Source organism: Bubalus kerabau, chromosome 10, assembly GCF_029407905.1.
Source record: "Bubalus kerabau isolate K-KA32 ecotype Philippines breed swamp buffalo chromosome 10, PCC_UOA_SB_1v2, whole genome shotgun sequence".
In the NCBI taxonomy this organism is placed as follows: domain Eukaryota; kingdom Metazoa; phylum Chordata; class Mammalia; order Artiodactyla; family Bovidae; genus Bubalus; species Bubalus kerabau.
In genome coordinates this window covers 68009636-68029159 of record NC_073633.1, presented here as the reverse complement: position 1 = coordinate 68029159, position 19524 = coordinate 68009636, and the positions used below count along the sequence as shown (strand labels likewise).

At 40.0% G+C, this 19524-nt stretch overlaps 1 long non-coding RNA gene across 1 annotated transcript; it reads right to left on the bottom strand.

Moving 5' to 3' along the window:
- Positions 1-4534: 4534 nt before the first annotated feature.
- On the bottom strand, positions 4535-7902 carry LOC129620605 (uncharacterized). The gene is made up of 2 exons (XR_008698592.1): positions 7811-7902; positions 4535-4878 (listed from the first exon to the last, which is right to left on the bottom strand). It is a non-coding gene; the product is annotated as an uncharacterized LOC129620605 (long non-coding RNA).
- Positions 7903-19524: the final 11622 nt, after the last annotated feature.

Genomic DNA, 19524 nt, shown 5'->3' with positions numbered 1-19524 from the left:
AGAGTCCCAAAGAATAGCAAGGAGAGATAAGAAAACCTTCATCAGTGATCAATGCAAAGAAATAGAGGAAAACAATAGAATGGGAAAGACTAGAGATCTCTTCAAGAAAACTATAGATACCAATGGAATATTTCATGCAAAGATTGGCACAATAAAGGACAGAAATGGTATGCGCCTAACAGAACAGCAGATTATTAAGAAGATGGGGCAAGAATACACAGAAGAACTATACAAAAAAGATCTTCATGACCTAGATAACCACGATGGTGTGATCACTCATTCAGAGTCAGACATCTTAGAATGTGAAGTCAATGGGCCTTAGGAAGCATCACAACAAACAAAGCTAGTGGAGATGATGAAATTCCAGTTGAGCTATGTCAAATGCTAAAAGATGGCACTGTGAAAATGCTGCACTCAATATGCCAGCAAATTTGGAAAACTCAGCAGTGGCCACAGGACTGGAAAAGGTCAGTTTTCATTCCAGTCCCAAAGAAGGGTAATGCCAAAGAATGTTCAAACTACCTCACAATTGCATTCATCTCACACACTAGCAAAGTAATGCTAAAAATTCTCCAAGCCTGGCTTCAACGGTATGTAAACTGAGAAATTCCAGATGCTCAAACTGGATTTAGAAAAGGCAGAGAAACCAGAGATCAAATTGCCAACATCCGTTGGATCATCGAAAAAGCAAGAGTTCCAGGAAACACATCTACTTCTGCTTTATTGACTATGCCAAAGCCTTTGACTGTGTGTATCACAACAAACTGTGGAAAATTCTGAAAGAGATGGGAATACCAGACCACCTTATCTGCCTCCTGAGAAATCTGTATGCAGGTCAGGAAGCAACAGTTAGAGCTGGACATGGAACAACAGACTGATTCCAAATTGGGAAAGGATTACATCAAGGCTGTATATTGTCACCCTGCCTATTTAACTTATATACAGAGTACCTCATGAGAAATGCTGGGTTGGATGAAGCACAAGCTGGAATCAAGATTGCAGGAAGAAGTATCAATAACCTCAGATATGCAGATGACACCACCCTAATGACAGAAAGCAAAGAAGAACTAAAGAGCCTCTTGATGAAAGTGAAAGAGAAGAGTCAAAAAGTTGGCTTAAAACTCAACATTCAGAAAATTTGGATCATGGCATCTGGTCCCATCACTTCATGGCAAATAGATGGGGAAACAATAGAAACACTGACAGACTTTATTTTTCTGGGCTCCAAAATCACTGCTGATGAGGACTACAGCCATGAAATTAAAAGACCCTTGCTTCTTGGAAGAAAATTTATGACCAACCTAGACAGAATATTAAAAAGCAGAGACATTACCTTGCCAATAAAGGTGCAGGGATATGGTGGACCATTATTCCCTAGGGTTATGTAGGCAAGATCCTAGTCTCTTCATTTATGCCTTATCTCATCTGGAAGAGTCAGGAGCAAAGTCTTCTAGTAGAGTTCTTGATTCATCTTGGTGATTCATTAGCTCAGAGAGCATACTTGGAAAATGTGGGAGGCTGTCAGATAACTGTGTCTCTCATGTAGAGCCGAATGGACAACAGCACTGGAATGGATCTCTAACTCCTCCTATCCCCTGGCTACTTGCTGATTTAAAGATGCCAGCTCTGATATTCCTCAAGGGAGCATACTCTTCCTCTTGAGATCAGGCTTCCATTATTTTCACTTCTGGCACTGGCAGAAGCTCAGAACTAACAAGACAATAGAAATATTTTGTTGAGTGCTTTCCTTGGGTCGGACAATGAGCTCATATAAATGCATTACCTCACAAGAATCCTGTGAGCTAAATATTATCTATTTATGTTATAAACATATAAAATAATGATATTTGAAGCACAGAGAGATTAGTCAATTGAGTGGGTTTAGAGATGTAGGGGTAAAACTGGTCCTTGAACTCTGCTCTTTCAAATTCCAGATACAGAACCTTTGACTACCAGGCTATCCTGGTTTCTGGCAGGCCATGAAATTTTAGCACACACTCAGTTTCTCATAACATATCACCTTTGTTCTTGAAAGCATCTCTGTGTATCTCATGACCCAAGTTCAAACTCTTACTCCTTGAAACACACACATGTGCACACATGCACACAAAGTCTATTTTCACAGTCTCATTTATAATGAAGCTCATTATTGCTCAGTTATTGCTTACACCCAATTTCATTTCTGGCTGGGCCTTTAAATGCTTTTTAAATGTTAAGAATCTCCAGGGACCTTCACAAAACGATTTAAGACCAAAGTAGCAGGATTTGTGTTCCCACAAGTCAGACTAGGCAACTGCCAGCTTCCACTTGCCCGCCCCACCTCCCCCCAGTGACAACAGTTGTGTCAAAAGAATAGAAAAGCCAAAGCATTGCATGCATGTTTAGCAATGTGTGAAAGGTGCTTTCAAGGAGATCTGAAGCAAAGGGCAAATTTCAAATACTTGCTGCATTTCTGTGGCCTACTCATTAAGTGTTGGCTTGCTGTTCAGAGCTGGAAAGCATGGTTCTTTTCCCACTTCACCTTTTCCTCTCTGAAATATCTTTATCAGCTTCCCACTCTTCAGTCTGTTGGAAGTTCCTATTTTCCTTTGCAATGATTTCTCAGCAAGCTGACCTCTGCAGATTTCATCAGCCCTACTTGCTTGCACATGCTGTGACTCATTTTCACTAATTTGTGCACTGAGGAGTGAGCAGAAGCCCGTACAGACACTGCTGCCTGAGAAGGACTAATCAGCTACCAACGGCAGCAGGAGGATATCTGTGTGGAGAGCTCCAGGAGCCCCCTGTCATAAGCTCCTCCTCCCTCTGGGCCTCCCACTCTGAAGTTTTGATCTTGGATAAGTGGCGTGAAAGCAAACATCCCTAGCCCTGAGTTAGGCTCACACTGCCAAAACCATATACAGGAGTGTGGTGTTTCTTTCCCATTTGTCTGTTTCAAAATTAACATTTGATTACTACAGTGTTGTTTTGCTTTTTTTTTCCTGTTTATTTTTCTTTTTCTTTAAGTAAAGAAAAAGAAATATGTGTCTTCTAGTCCTGGCAGATCATTTGTTGTTTTTCTCACCCCTCCTGCTTCTCTCAGTTGTATTTGTGAAATGAGCAAAGGCTGATTTTTAGCAGAGGATATTTCATGGCTTAGTTTCTCATCAAGATGATAAATCAGACTGGGTGCCTGAATAATTACATTCGTGGAGCTGGACTATAATTTTTTTTACTGCAGAATTCACAAGGCAGTGCTCCGACTCATTATATACAACAGTTTTCATAACTCATGCAAATACTGCATCCAACTTTTGGATAGATAGAAGGATATTTTTAGGAATTTTCATCAATACTTAATAATGCAATTTGCACTACAAACAGAACACTGCAATAAGGAATTCAAGAGCGAATAAGTGCCATTAAGTCAAGTAAGGGGCTTCATAGACCTAGTTTCCATTTACAATATCTTGTCTCGAGACACATGAATATACATTTTGGCATAGTCACAGTAGACATTACGCTGTTCCTTTCTGCTATGAAAGCAATGAACATGGTCTTTGCTCTGGGAACTGGGAGTACTGAATTCCATTCTCATTTTCATGAGCAAATTGCTATGCGAATTTATAAAAATTACTTAATTTTTCTTTTAACAGAGAAAAGCACCACCAGCCTCTACTTTCTCTGAGATCATTTTTCAAAGCCTGTTTTGGTTTTGTCAGAGAAATGTATCCCTCTATTCCTGTGTATCTGAACCTGAAACATACAGATCCAGAGGTTCTTGCTTGCTTTTTATATCTGCCACTCCTCCAAAGTGAAAGAAACAAATCACATACATTAGAAATATAGCAGTTAAAAAAAGAACTAAAAATAAAGGTTGAAGCTAGGGAACAATAACCATACCTGAACTCCAAAGCAAAGGATATCTGATCCAGTAGGACATACAATTTAGCCCTCTGCTTCCTAGGAGTTAAGATGAGAAATAGGATTAGTTATCTAGCACTTTTTTTCTTTCAGCAAGGGCTTTTGACAGGGCTTGGATTAATAATTTGAGCACAAGATTTAGCCTAAAAGCCCAAATTTAAAGTCTACTACCAACTAGTTGCACAGAACTGAACAAGTCATTTAATTTCTCTGGGCTTCAATTTTCTTCTCTATAAAATGCAATTGATAATGTATACCCGGAAGTGTGTTGATGAGGATTAACTAGATATGTTATGTATGTAAAGCCCATAGTATAATGCCTGGCCCAGAGTGATATAATGTGTCAATACGTTTTGATGCTATTACTTTCAAGGGGTTCAACATCTGGTGGAGGAGATAAAATATCTACATAGATAACCATAATTTATCGTAAAATAACTTATGAATCCTAAAAGAGGTACAGATAAGAGGTAACAGGAAAAGCTTCTAGCTGGAAATAGGGGCTTGGGGGAATCAATGCTCTGTGGGAAAGGTCTGAAGGGTAGAGTCAAGAGAACACTAAGCAGCAGGAAACATTGTAGACTGTGTTAGCTGGAGTCCTTTGAGAAACATTCACCCATGGTAAATTAAGCATATGAGGTTTTTATTAGGGGGATGCCTTTGAGTGAAAATAAAGAGATATAGGGAAATCTGGGTGAAATGTCAGACCTTGATCCAAGACTGACCCCAGGGAAGGAGAGAGGGAAGGAAGGTCCTAGATGATCTTGTAGTCTAATGAAGTTGCAGCAGGACCTTCGGACCAGGAGTTCTGCAGCCAAAGTTGATTCTTAAAGGGGTCTGTGTCTTCCAGGCTGGGACCAGTCTTGGCAGCCGTACAGTAGCCTGTGCAAAGCATGACCTGTGGCAGGTGTGGTGCTGGTATCAGCTGGCAGCTGTTGGGGACCCTGGTCACTCATGCTTCTGGTAGTTGGAGGTCTGTAAGGTGTGTTTAAAAAAAATTCCCAGGTGGCTTAAGTGGTAAAGAATCCGCCTATCAATGCAGGAGATGTGGGTTCAGTCCTTGGGTTGGAAAATCCTCTGGAGGAGGAAATGGCAACCCATTCCAGTATTCTTGACTGGGAAATCTCACGGACAGAGGAGCCTGGCGGGTTACAGTCCACGGGGTCGCAAAGAGTCGGACACGCTAAGCGACTGAGCACACACACAAAGTGTGTTCTTATGGCCACCTCATAAGCAATGACACAAAGACTAGAAAATTGGGAACTCATTATCCCAGAAATATATGTAAATATCGTGTAGTTAATAATACAGTTTTGGTTGCCGAACAAACCTCAGTTCAGTCTGAAGATCTGCTGTTTGCTAGTTCTGTGGCATCGGGCAAGTTACTTCACCTGAAACTCGTCTCATCATCTGAATTGTGTGTAATGACAGTGAGATCTTCATGAGATTGTTGGAAGGCGGAAATAACATAACGTGTTATAAAGTGCTTAGAATAGTGCCTACTTAAGTTCTACTGCTTAAAACAGTAGCAAACACTTAATAAATATCATTATTAATATTTAAATTTTTGCATTATTATTTTAAGAATTGTTACTTGGTTTCATCAGTGTTCTCAGGAAACAAAGCAGAATAAGGTTGGGAAATAGGATCAGATCAGATCAGATCAGATCAGTCGCTCAGTCGTGTCCGACTCTTTGCGACCCCATGAATCGCAGCACGCCAGGCCTCCCTGTCCATCACCAACTCCCGGAGTTCCCTCAAACTCACCTCCATGGAGTCAGTGATGCCATCCAGCCATCTCATCCTCTGTCGCCCCCTTCTCCTCTTGCCCCCAATCCCTCCCAGCATAGGATACTCTTTCAGATAGCATTTCCTGATCACTTTCACTGATTATACCACTTTAAAATATTGTAAGTGCCAGAGAACATTAAAAGCAAGCAAACAAACACAATAAATATATATCAGTGAAACTGACTCTATGGAATTTGTAGACATAGTTTGAGCCATTTTTATATTGACTTTTTTTTTTTAAGGCTTGCCTGAGTTTGTTTCTTATTATTTACATTTCTCTTTGTTTCAAAAGGATTTAAGGAAGCTTACAAAATACATAAAATCCATCATGATAAATTAAAATTAGAAGTAAATGAGAAAGGAAGATAAGTGGAGGCATAATAGGAATACAGAAATGGGTATAAACGTGCATGAAGATCTAGACGCTTGCTGCAACTAGGCTAGGCATGTGGCTCCCAATTTCCAGGTGAAAGCTATTGTTACAAAGTCTGTCTAGTAAAAAACCTAACATGAGAAACACATGATTATTTGGTACAAAGCTTATTAGTTAAATTTTTTTCATTTGCTTAGAATAAGCACAGGGATTATTTCATACAAAAGTGAGAAGCAGATTCATCTACAAGTCCAAATAAGGTACATGTTTCAGCATCATCCTTACCACAGAGACAGTGATTTCTACTGAAGCGCTGCTTATGCTTTTAGAGGCAAGATATTGAGCATGTCTGCCTCGGATTCCCTATCTGAAAAATGGGAATAAGTACCTACTTTATAGACTTCTTATGAGGATTAGATCTATTTATGTATAGACAAAGTCCCTAGAACAGTCTGGCACATACAGAACATTTTATAAAGGTTTACTATTGCTATTCTTAGAAGTCTCAAGGAGTCTGTGGCATTTCAACAAAGCAAAATTCATTGCTCTTTGTAGATGGTTTCTTCCACATTCCCCATTAACTTCCTGTCTATGGGAAGGAATGAACTCTCTGGAGAAAAAAGACAAGACACCACTGGAATGCTTTGATCCAGTTATCCCATTTCTAGGAATCTACCCTCCCTCCCACATCTAAAATATATGAAAATTAAATGTACTTAGATATTAACTGTTGAGTTTTTGGCAAAAGAAGAAAACTGGAAACAAAGCACATTCAAAATAAAGTAAATTAAGTAATCTGTGACGTGCTAGCTGATCGTATAGCCATTTACATTATTATTGTGAAAAAAAATAGCAATATGGAAAACCAAAAGGGTTTTACTCTTTACTTTGGTTGTTCAAGCTGGAAACCTGGAAGTCATTCGTTAGGTCTCACTTTCCTTTCTCTCTGAATATAACTAATTCGCCAGTAATGTTGGTTCTGTTCCCAAGGTTTATTTAAAATATATTTATTTCCTTCTTACTACATTGCTACCATTCTTTCCAAATGGACTGTTCTCACTGCTTCCTTCTCACTGGCTTCTCACAGCAGCTAGAGTGAGAAGCAATAAATATAATTCATATCATATCACTCTCAGTTTAAAACTCTTCAGTTATTTTCCCACAAGCTCTGTATGATGATCCTTTTATACTCCATCAATTATCCCCATGATAATGCTGCATAACAAACCACCCCAAAACATGGTGGCTTAAAATCAACTATCATTTAACCTTAAAACCAACTATCATTTAATTTTTAATGATTTACTCAAGCATCTGCAGATCAGCTGGAGGTTGGCTGGTCTAGGTAGGGCTGGTTCAACTCCAAGCTGCATGTTGGATCCATGTCTGCCACACATGTATCTCATCCTCCTCTTATTAATGGACTATCTAGAACATGTTCTTTCATCAAAGCAACAGAAGTGCAACAGAGTGAGCTCAACTGAGCAGGCCTATTATAAGCCTCTTCTTGCATCATATCTGCAGTGTTCCCCTTGACCAAAGAAGTGACAGCAGCTGAGGCCAAAGTTAAGGGTTAGCAAAGTTCACCCATCCACTGTGCAACCAAAGTCACATGGCTGAGTCCAACAACAGTGAAGTAGACAAGTATATTCATCCTTGGAAGTGGGCAAGAGGGAGGAAGTGAATATTTGCCTAAGGGTAATCTTAGGGCTTCTCTGGTAGCTCAGCTGATAAAGAATTTACCTGCCATATCGGAGACCTCAGTTCAATTCCTGGATTGGAAAGGTCCCCTGGAGAAGGGATAGGCTACCCACTCCAGTGTTCTTGGGCTTCCCTGGTGGCTCAGACAGAAAAGACTCTGCCTGCAATGCGGGACACCTGGGTTCAATCCTTGGGTTGGGAAGATTCCCTGGAGGAGGGCATGGCAGCCCACTCCAGTAGTCTTTCCTGGAGAATCCCCATGGACAGAGGAGCCTGGCAGACTACAGAGTCAGACATGACCTTGCAGCTAAGCACACAGCACAATTTACCACATATGTCTTTCTAACTTCATCTAAATTATTCACCTTGAACTACAAGCCTCACTGGTGTTTTTCCCAGTTCTTCAAACAGGACAAGATTTTCTGGCCTCAGGACATTTGCAAATGCAGTTCCCTCAAGCTTTGTAGGGCTTCCCAGATGGCACTAGAGGTAAAGAACCCAATTGCCAATGCAGGAGACTTAAGACATGTGGGTTTGATCGCTGTGTTGGGAAGATCTCCTGGAAGAGGGCATGGAAACCCACTCCAGTATTCTTGCCTGGAAAATCCCATGGACAGAGAAGCCTGGTGGGCTATGGTCCACAGGGTTGCAAAGAGTCAGACAAAACAGAAGCAACTTAACACAGCACACAGTAGTGCAAGTTCTGTAAGTCTTCACAGGGCTATTCTTTCTAATTTTAGCTTAGACATCATTTCTTCAGAAAGGTCCTTTCTGGAGACAGTAGTGGGAGGTAACCTCCTATGATTCTCTAGGTGTCCTTCTCTTTGATATAAGCATTTATATCAGTTTGTTATCTTTGTTTTCTTTCTACTGGCTTTGAGATCTGTCTTCCCTACTAAGTTGACATTTTTCTTCCATTTTTGTATTGTCTGACGTGTTAGTTTCCCCCTTGTAATAACAATCAAGAGGTGGGGGTGTGGAGATGAGTCAGAAGCAGTCTAGGGCTTCACAAGTGTGCATATTCCACTCAAATTCTGCTATGGCCCAATTCTTTTTCTTAATCCCCTCCTTCTCAATAAGACTCACCTGTCATGAGCGTTTCTTACTGAATTTGGCCCTTGCTTTCTCAGTTTACCAGTCTGACAAGTTCACCCCTTTTGCTTTGCTTTCTCTTCTGAAAGTATTTCCTCTTAAATTGTGAGCTATTGTATTAGACAGTGGCTCCTGTTACTACTCATAAACATTTCCCCCAGATAAGTATCAGTGACCCCACTCGGCCAAACTAGCTTCTCTCCTGCTGTCTGAGCTGGTCTCCGGTCACATACACACTGGATACTGGCAGAACCACGACTACAGCCAGGCCTCCTTTTACCACTACAAAACTCTTAGCATGGAAAACAGTCTAGAAGCTAGATTAGGTAGCCTAAAGTTTATACCAGAAGTTCTGCTCCACTCTAAACAAGTACTTACAGTAATGAGTCTTCCAGTTTTCCTACTGGACCTTTTGTGATGATTGTAAGGATCAATCCAGCAGACATTGGCTCCTATTACTGATTAAAAGATAATGTCAAGCTGAATGTGGAGAGGTGATTGTCAAACTGGAGTGTTTTGGTTTATAGTTGACTGGAAATTAATATTGAATTGTATATAAACTCCCACTCAGTGGAATGACCCATCAACATTAAATTGAACTGCACATTTCACAAAGAGACCCAAGATGAAATTTGGGGACAGAAACAACTATTGATTTTTTTTTTTTCAGGAGGAGTGAAACTAGCTATTTTGTGGTTTCTATACACATGCATTTTTTTTTTTTCGCTGAATATTTCTTGTGGGAGTATCCACTGAAATATGCAACGACCGGTCATTAGAATAAAGGCTAGATTTTTAGAAAAGAAAGGTTTTTTTACAACTTTGATGACTTGCCCATTTTTACAAACAATGAAATTTATGGGACATCAACCATTTATTTTCACGTTTTCTCCCATTCTTTTTGCCCCAATATTCCTCTCTTTGTAGATGTATTTACCCCAACAATGCATCTTAAAATCACTGCCATATGCTTTCTGGTCTCACACTTAATTTTTAATGCCCACCTCCTTCGCCTGCTTCTCTATCCAAGTTTCTAAAGAATCTGTAAAACTACTCTTACTAAAAAATGCCTTGTTGCCTGTTTATTTCAGGCACTGTTCCTACCAAGTACTCTTCTAGAACCAAACTTCCTAAATTTCTAAATCACAAACATGATTTGAGTGACAGTTTTATCAATTCTTCTGAGAATAATACATAACTAGTATCATTATACTTGCATAAGAGAGAAATTAATTTATTACAAACAAAGGTTGCAGAGTAATACAAAGTTGTCCAGTTCCTAATCTTTGGAACCTGTGAGTCTGTTACTGTACATGGCAAAAGAAACTTTTCAGAAGTGATTATGTTAGGGATCCTGAAATGGAGAATTTATCCTAGATTCCCTGGGTGAGCCTGATATAATCCTAAGTGTCCCCATAAGTGAAAGCAGGAGATAGGAAAGTCAGAGTCAGAAACAGATATGAAGCTGTTGTGCTGCTGGATTAGAAGATGGAAGAAGGGATCATGAACCAGGGAATGCAGGCAGCCTCTAGAATTTTGGAATAGACAAGAAAATGAATTCTCCCTAGAGAAACCAGAAGGAATACAGTTCTGCCAACAGACACCTTGATTTTAGTTCAGTGAGTCCTATCTCAGATTTCTGACTTCCAGAACTGTAAGATAACAAATTTCTATTGTTTTAAGCTATTAATTTCATGGTTATTTGTTATAGTGACAAGAGGAAACTAATATAGGTGCTTCAGGGCATTAGGGCTTTTTTTGTCTAAAAATCCCAGTTGAGAAAATGTTGCCACCAGGGTAAGCAAAGGTTTCTAGTAAAAATGAGAAATGTCTCTTGGCTGCCTTTGCCATTCATCCAACCACTGAATCTGTCTCTGGGGAGAAACTTCTCTCCGGAAGTTCTGTGTTTTAGTTTTTTGGCTATTTGCATATGGTAGATTGAGAAGACTGTGTGTGTGCTCAGTCACTCAATCATGTCTGACTCTTTGTGAATGCACAGACCATAGCCCACCAGGCTCCTCTGTCTAGGGAATTTTCCAGGCAAGAATAATGGAGTGGGTTGCCATTTCCTGTTCCATTGAGAGGACTACATTTATAAATTGATTCTAATCAACCAATCTTTTACTGGCCTCTACAAATGACTTTACCAGTCTGAAGAATCAGCAGCAGCAGAAATGTCTCCTTCAAGCAAATGGGAAAACACATTTGAAGAGAGGGAGAATTCTGGTATCCCACAAGCAATCATAGGTGATTCGGAACCTATGTTACTCTAATGTTATCATACTCTTAACCTTCAAGCTTATGTCTTGGTGGTCAAAAAACTAAGTTGAGATGTTCAGTAGTATCTACAGAGTGTTTTCTAAACATTCAGACCCACAGGATTGTCAAAGATATCCAACATCATATTCACTTAGAAGGAGCTGGATGGGAACCTAGCACACCAGCAGAGAGAGCCCCAGCGTTTATTGTCTATAGGAGTCTTCACAGAGTTCTGTGCAGCATAGGCCAGCTATGAGGAGACAAGGTCTATACTGGATGGATAATTCAAAGCCTTGTGCCCCCAAGAGCCTATAGCGTTTATAATAACCACAATAGTCATCATTTCCAGGGTCTCCACAAAGGACATGTCAGTGCAATTCAGCACACTTGGGAAAGCCCCAAGAATGGCTTCCTATCAGGTACTTATAGTTCCTACTAGGTATTTATATGTATTTTCCTTGCCATTCAAATGTAATTTATTAATTATGGGTCACATCTTACCATAAACATTGGTTAGCAACATAGTTGGCATATTACACTTAACCCAACTTGAGAGTTAATTGAAGGTTAAATTCTCATGCCAAATGGAAAAGATTTTGTGAACTCTTTACCCATAAATATGTTGGAAATTGTCCATTTTCCATGTATATATATGTGTGTGTGTATATATATATATATATATAATCATCGTTGTTATTCTTAGCAGTTGTTTTTGAGGAGGAACATTTATGTAAAGCTATGTGCTTTATATACATTGGCTTATTAAGTCATCACATGAACCTTGTGACGAAGGTATAATGAATGCTAGCTTTTCATAAGGACACCAGGATTCAAGAGGTTGAGCACATTTCCTAAAATTTTTTTAGAAAGTGAATGTCAAGGTGAGTATCTGAATCCACCTCTATCTGCTTCTAAAGCCCACTCTCCTAATCAGTTTACCATCCTTGCAGCCGCCTCATTGCCAAATTCAAACTGTGGCTGGCCACTATCACAGACACCTTTGTCTTCAGCCAGGTGGACTGGTGCACCTTTCTTGGTCTTGCAGACCGACCTGGAAGTGTCATTAGTGAAGGAGGGCATTCACTCTGTAACCAAAGTGCCCCTAAGACAAAGAATGAATTTGTACATGCTTAGTTTCTCAAACTGAAACGGAGTATCTTTAATGGTTAAAAAAAGAAAGAAAGAAAAGAGAGGATCTGGGGACACTGAACACTTCAGCAGTTTACAATGGTCTTTTCTCAGTTACATTCAGCAGAATGCAGGAGGATTCTGAAGAGTGCTGGATTTGTATCAAAAGAGAGTGGTGAATTCCTTGGGGAGAACAGCCTTTAACTTCATGTGTAAAGAAAGGCTTGAATGTGGAGGTAGTAAGGGTCAACGGTATTCACTAATCACTTCCCTGACAAAAGAGACTGCCTCCACTTCTTACAGACATCAATAGGAACACTAAATCCTTCCATAGCATTTCAGCTGATTCCTTTCACAGCAGGATCACTACTGTTTCACCTCACTTTTGAAATCCTGCAGTCTTTACTAGCCGTTTTGTGGAGTTATAAATGATTGTCTGTCTCAATCAACAAGTGGTAAATCTCCCTTAGTTATAATTTAATTTAAATTAGCTTACCTGGGAAGCAGATCTCTGCATATGTAAATTACCATAAACAGCCGCCTTCTTTGACAATTTACATAATTAAATGAGAGAATATTAAGACATTACTGTGAAGTGGCAACCTATGATGCCTATTTTTTTTTTTTTTAAGTGAAGAAAGGGTAATCCTTCCCTCTTCCCTGTTGCCATTTTATATCAAAGCAAACCTTATTAAGATCCCTGTGGTCTTAAAGATACATTTTTCTGAGATGCTGTGCCCAAAACGTGTAGCTTTCCTTGACATTTTTTAAAAACTGAAGAATGCTATAATTCCCTACTGCATAAAGGTAGGATATTACAGTATATCTGATTTATAAAATTGAATACATAGTAGATATTTTGCAGTGTAGAAAACTAAGAAAAAGTGCTTCAATTAATCGTACTTTGGAAAATATTTCATATGCCGTTGTTCCACTCAGCACTGTGAGGGGGAAGAGATTTTCTTCAAAGAGGACTCTTGGGATTTTAAAAACATTTCTGCCTTTGGGAGTGAGGATTTGAAAATGTTGGAAAGTTGTGAAATTTAAGATGCAAAATTGTTACTGGTTTTGTCAATGGAGAAGCCAAGTGAAGTAGTCAAATTCTGTGCAGAAAACCCTGGTTTTCAGACCACAAAGCTCTGAGAAGAGATTGACTGCACTCTTATTTTTTAGACTTTTCATGGATTTTTAATTGCCACTTGATTTAAAAAATAACACATGCTTTTGAAAGAAGGAGAAACCATTTAGGTATCACTGCTTGTTCCTCTGAAGAATGCACACAGGCTGGAGAAGGCCTGTCCAGGAGGCAGGTGCTATCATGCAGGAAAATGCCTTGATTTTGTGGTAACTTCTAAGTCCACTGTCAGGCAAGCTATCTAAGAGGTCATGGAAGAGAAAGGCCCAATGTCAGTGCTCAGGTCAATTTAAAACACACAGTAGGAAGTGAGGGGAATGAAATGGGGTAGGTTGGCATTTTAGTGATAGAGTGTGAACATGAACACACTACCTGAATCTGATTTACATGATGTTCATACACAGGATCAGCTACTAAATTTAGAGGCCCATTGCAAGATGAAAATGCGGGGCCCCTTGTTCAAAAAAACAGGAGAAAAAGTACCATGAAATGTACTAAGATATTAAGGGTTTTCCTTTCATCCATGTATGAACTCTTCTGATACACATGTTCTATTGTTTCGAGTTTTCATACAAGACACAAATTCAAAGATAAAATCACTAAGAATTTCAAGGAGATTACTAAGAATTACTAAAAATTACTAAGAATTTCAGGAGAACGTTAAACCATTAGACCATTGTGGGTCTGGTCCTGCGCTCTATTCCTTTGCTACAACTAGCCTTTACCAATGATAGCCTTGAATAGCTGGTTTAGTTCAGTTCAGCCACTCAGTCATGTCCAACTCTGCAACCCCATGGACTGCACCACTCTAGGCTTCCCTGTCCATCACCAACTTGCAGATATTACTCAAACTCATGTCCATTGAGTTGGTGATGCCATCCAACCATCTCATCCTCTGTTGTCCCCTTCTCCTGCCTTCAGTCTTTCCCAGCATCAGGGTCTTTTCCAAGACAGCTGGTAGAGATTGGTGAAGGGCCAGTTCTGATTTGTACACGTTTATCTAGACAGCCAGCAAAAACAAGACCAGGAGCTGACTGTGGCTCAGACCATGAACTCCTTATTGCCAAATTCAGACTGAAATTGAAGAAAGTAGGGAAAACCACTAGACCATTCACGTATGACTTAAATCAAATCCCTTATGATTATACAGTGGAAGTGAGAAATAGATTTAAGGGCCTAGATCTGATAGATAGAGTGCCTCATGAACTATGGACTGAGGTTCGTGACATTGTACAGGAGACAGGGATCAAGACCATCCCCATGGAAAATAAATGCAAAAAAGCAAAATGGCTGTCTGGGGGAGGCCTTACAAATAGCTGTGAAAGGAAGAGAAGCTAAAAGCAAAAGAGAAAAGGAAAGATATAAACATCTGAATGCAGAGTTCCAAAGAATAGCAAGAAGAGATAAGAAAGCCTTCTTCAGCGATCAATGCAAAGAAATAGAGGAAAACAACAGAATGGGAAAGACTAGAGATCTCTTCAAGAAAATCAGAGATACCAAAGGAACATTTCATGCAAAGATGGGCTCGATAAAGGACAGAAATGGTATGGACCTAACAGAAGCGGAAGATATTAAGAAGAGGTGGCAAGAATACACAGAAGAACTGTACAAAAAAGATCTTCACAACCCAGATAATCACGATGGTGTGATCACTCACCTAGAGCCAGACATCCTGGAATGTGAAGTCAGGTGGGCCTTAGAAAGCATCACTATGAACAAAGCTAGTGGATTTGATAGAATTCCAGATGAGCTATTTCAAATCCTGAAAGATGATGCTGTGAAAGTGCTGCATTCAATATACCAGCAAATTTGGAAAACTCAGCAGTGGCCACAGGACTGAAAAAGGTCAGTTTTCATTCCAATCCCAAAGAAAGGCAATGCCAAAGAATGCCCAAACTACCGCACGATTGCACTCATCTCACACGCTAGTAAAGTAATGCTCAAAATTCTCCAAGCCAGGCTTCAGCAATATGTGAACCATGAACTTCCTGATGTTCAAGCTGGTTTTAGAAAAGGCAGAGGAACCAGAGATCAAATTGCCAACATCCGCTGGATCATGGAAAAAGCAAGAGAGTTCCAGAAAAACATCTATTTATGCTTTATTGACTATGCCAAAGCCTTTGACTGTGTGGTTCATAAGAAACTATGGAAAATTCTGAAAGAGATGGGAATACCAGACCACCTGATCTGCCTCTTGAGAAATCTGTATGCAGGTCAGGATGCAACAGTTAGAACTGGACATGGACCAACAGACTGGTTCCAAATAGGAAAAGGAGTACGTCAAGGCTATATATTATCATCCTGTTTATTTAACTTATATGCAGAGTACACCATGAGAAATGCCGGACTGGAAGAAACACAAGCTGGAATCAAGATTGCCGGGAGAAATCTCAATAACCTCAGATATGCAGATGACACCACCCTTATGGCAGAAAGTGAAGAGGAGCTAAAGAGCCTCTTGATGAAAGTGAAAGTGGAGAGTGAAAAAGCTGGCTTAAAGCTCAACATTCAGCAAACGAAGATCATGGCATCTGGTCCCATCACTTCATGGGAAATAGATGGGGAAACAGTGGAAACAGTGTCAGACTTTATTTTTCTGGGCTCCAAAATCACTGCAGATGGTGATTGCAGCCATGAAATTAAAAGACACTTAATCCTTGGAAGGAAAGTTATGACCAACCTAGATAGCATATTCCAAAGCAGAGACATTACTTTGCCAACAAAGGTCCATCTAGGCAAGGCTATGGTTTTTCCTGTGGTCATGTATGGATGTGAGAGTTGGACTGTGAAGAAGGCTGAGTGCCAAAGAATTGATGCTTTTGAACTGTGGTGTTGGAGAAGACTCTTGAGAGTCCCTTGGACTGCAAGGAGATCCAACCAGTCCATCCTGAAGGAGATCAGCCCCGGGATTTCTTTGGAAGGAATGATGACAAAGCTGAAACTCTAGTACTTTGGCCACCTCATGCGAAGAGTTGACTCATTGGAAAAGACTCATGCTGGGAGGGATTGCAGGCAAGAGGAGAAGGGGACGACAGAGGATGAGATGGCTGGATGGCATCACTGACTCGATGGACGTGAGTCTGAGTGAACTCTGGGAGTTGGTGATGGACAGGGAGGCCTGGAATGCTGCAATTCATGGGGTCACAAAGAGTCAGACACAACTGAGCAACTGATCTGATCTAGACAGCCCTCTTAGAACTCTGTGTATTGAGTGGTTACCCATTCCAGTATTCTTGCTAGAGAATTCCATGATCAGAGGACCCTGGTGGCCTGTTCTCCAAGACAGGATCTTTTCCAAGAACATCTGGTGAAGATTGGTGAATGGCCAGCTCTGATTTGTATATATTTACCTAGACAGCCCTCTTAGAACTCTGTGTAAGGAATGGCTACCCACTCCATATTCTTTCCTCGAGAATTCCATGATCAGAGGACCCTGTTGGGCAATAGTCCAAGGGGTTTCAAAGCACACACACAACAGCTTCTGGTCAGCCCTCTTGGAATTCTGTGTAGACAATCTATGAGACTACCTAGGTTTAGTTGGGCACGTGGGTCTTATGTTCATAATAGAGTTCAGGCTAGAAATATCATTTAGAGATTAGTCTGCTTATAGAGCTTATTAAAAGCTACAAAGAAAATAAAATCACATAGAGAGATGGAGGGAGAACAGGGACCATAGATGAGAAGAAAATAAAACTTTGCTTTTCTTCCTAGACTGCAAGCTTCATGATAGCAGAGTATATGCTCTAACTGGTTTGTGCAAGTCTGGCAATGAGCAAAGAGTCTCACATGCTACAGGTGTTAGATAAATGCACAAAGAATTAATAAAAGGCAAACAACAAGTTATCTGAAGGTATTATTATTTTTCTCACAGACTTTGCCTTCACTCCTTCTAATTTGGTGAGGCTTGCTTTTCCAGCAGAAATTATACATTGACATATTATATACATACTTGTTAAAGGTAACTTTATTTGATTTCTGTAAGTAATTAACCTGTTTTCCATGCCTTCTGTGATACTAGTTAAGAATATTTAGCATAGAATAACTCACTCAAATGTAACTTCAGCATTTTTTTCCTCTTTCCCCTTTGTCATTGAAGATATTATAATGTAAATATGATATCATATATCCATTTTCTTCAGGAGCTTTATAAGCAATTTCCAGTGGCTATTTGGTTCACTGTTTCTTAAGATTTTGTTTCCCTGGAAGAATTTCCATCACTGTTTTTCATTTTCTTTGGAAAAGGGAAAAAGGAAAAATAGAACAACAGTATCTTTCAAAATGTGCTTTATGAACAAATATGCTTACAAGACCTGGTTTCTCAAATCATTACACAAATTGAAAGGCTTTAGCACTCCTTCCATCCCCCAACCCCGATCACTTTCCCTAGCAAAAATCCGTAATAGTTTCTGTCTTATGAGCAATCTTTTAATCCCAGCCATGGCATTTGTGACTTGGCTAATTATGAAGTACAATTAAAAGATGATTAAGAATTTTTCCCTTCTCAGCCAGAACTCAGGAAGTGTTCTCTTTGTTCTCACCTATTTAATCACCTTTGCAGTCATTTCCAATCTAGCTTTACTCCTTTTGACATATCCCAAAATAGCCTTTTTAATTCTGGCCGGAGATGTTCTTTCTTCTTATCTGATCTGGCACCGTCTCCTGCTTTATTGGCTGCTATCAAATAAGATACCCTTTCAAACCATCTAAAGTCACAGATGCCTCAGTTTTGATGCTGTAAACCCCCAAACTTCTGCTTGTCTTTCATAAGTCTTCAAAGTAGGCCCAAAGGTTCTGGAGTCTCTGTCGATGCCAATAAAATGGACAGGGGTTTTTGTCGTTATTGCCGTTGTGTGTTTTTGTTTTTATCAATATCCTGAAATGCTGATGAAAAACATTGTAATTCCTATTTCCTATTTCTCTGTTGCTTCGACTGAGAATTTTAAAGGACTCGAGAAAGATAGCTTGGCTTAGAAGAGGGACGACATCACAATTTTAGACCCAGGGAAGGGCATTTGTGAAGACTGAGAAGCGAGCGCAAGGACGTGGTGTTGGGTGGTGCTGTGCCCCTGCTGTCGGGGTTCTGGAGGCAGGTGATGGCTCTGAGTAGCTGTCACCAACCTTTCAGGAACAACCTGGTGCTTTTGCCCTTGGAACTCAGATAGGCCCTCATCTAGGGAGGAACTACACTCTGATGATTAGGGGCACTGGCTCAGGAGCCACAGTGCACAACTAAACTTAAACTTGTGTGCGTGTATGGATGTGTGCTAAGTCATTTCATTCATGTGTGACTCTCTGCAACCCTATGGACCGCAGCCTACCAGGCTCCCCTGTCCATGATATTCTCCAGGCAAGAATACTGGAATGGGTTGCCATAACCTCCTCCTCCAGGGGATCTTCCCAACTCAGGGATTGAACCCACGTCTCTTATGTCTCCTTCATTGGCAGGTGGGTTCCTTACTACTAGCACCATCTGGGAAACCCCAAACTTAAACTTACCAGCAGTATAACCTTGACCAAGTTAATGAACCTCTTTGTGCTTTAAAATGGCCATTTCAATACACCACTGGAAGATTGGTGTGGATATGTTTTAGTCAACATTTTTGAGCCTCTAATCTTGCCAAACACATTGACACAAATTCTTTACATGAGAATAGTTTGTGCATTTATAGACATTTAAAACATTATGAACTGTTATACATTTTCTCAGTTGTAAAACTTTGTAGTTTTTATTATTTTCAATTATTTTCTGCATTTTAGTGATGAGAAAACAACAGAGAATAAAAGTGGCACCCGCAGTGAGCTTTCTAGTCCAGTGAGATTCCCATGACAACTCAGCTCTCAACAATCTGCTTTTAATCAATTGCCAAAGCAACATTCAACTTCCTGGTTCTCTTACCAGCCATCATTAGGCTGAATCTCTCCAAGAATTTCTTCTGACCCAGAGTTTCATAACTATATATCAGTCAGCCACCTGAACCTCTTCTCTTCCCAAATCCTGGCCTCCTGGATTTCAATTCCTCTGGCTTCCAGGCTGATGCCTTAACATCTGCTTTCTGATTGTACGCAATTTAGAAGACTAAAAAAAGAACAATTTGTTTTTGGTGGTTTGAGAATATGTTCTTCCAACAGTTATTACTTGCCA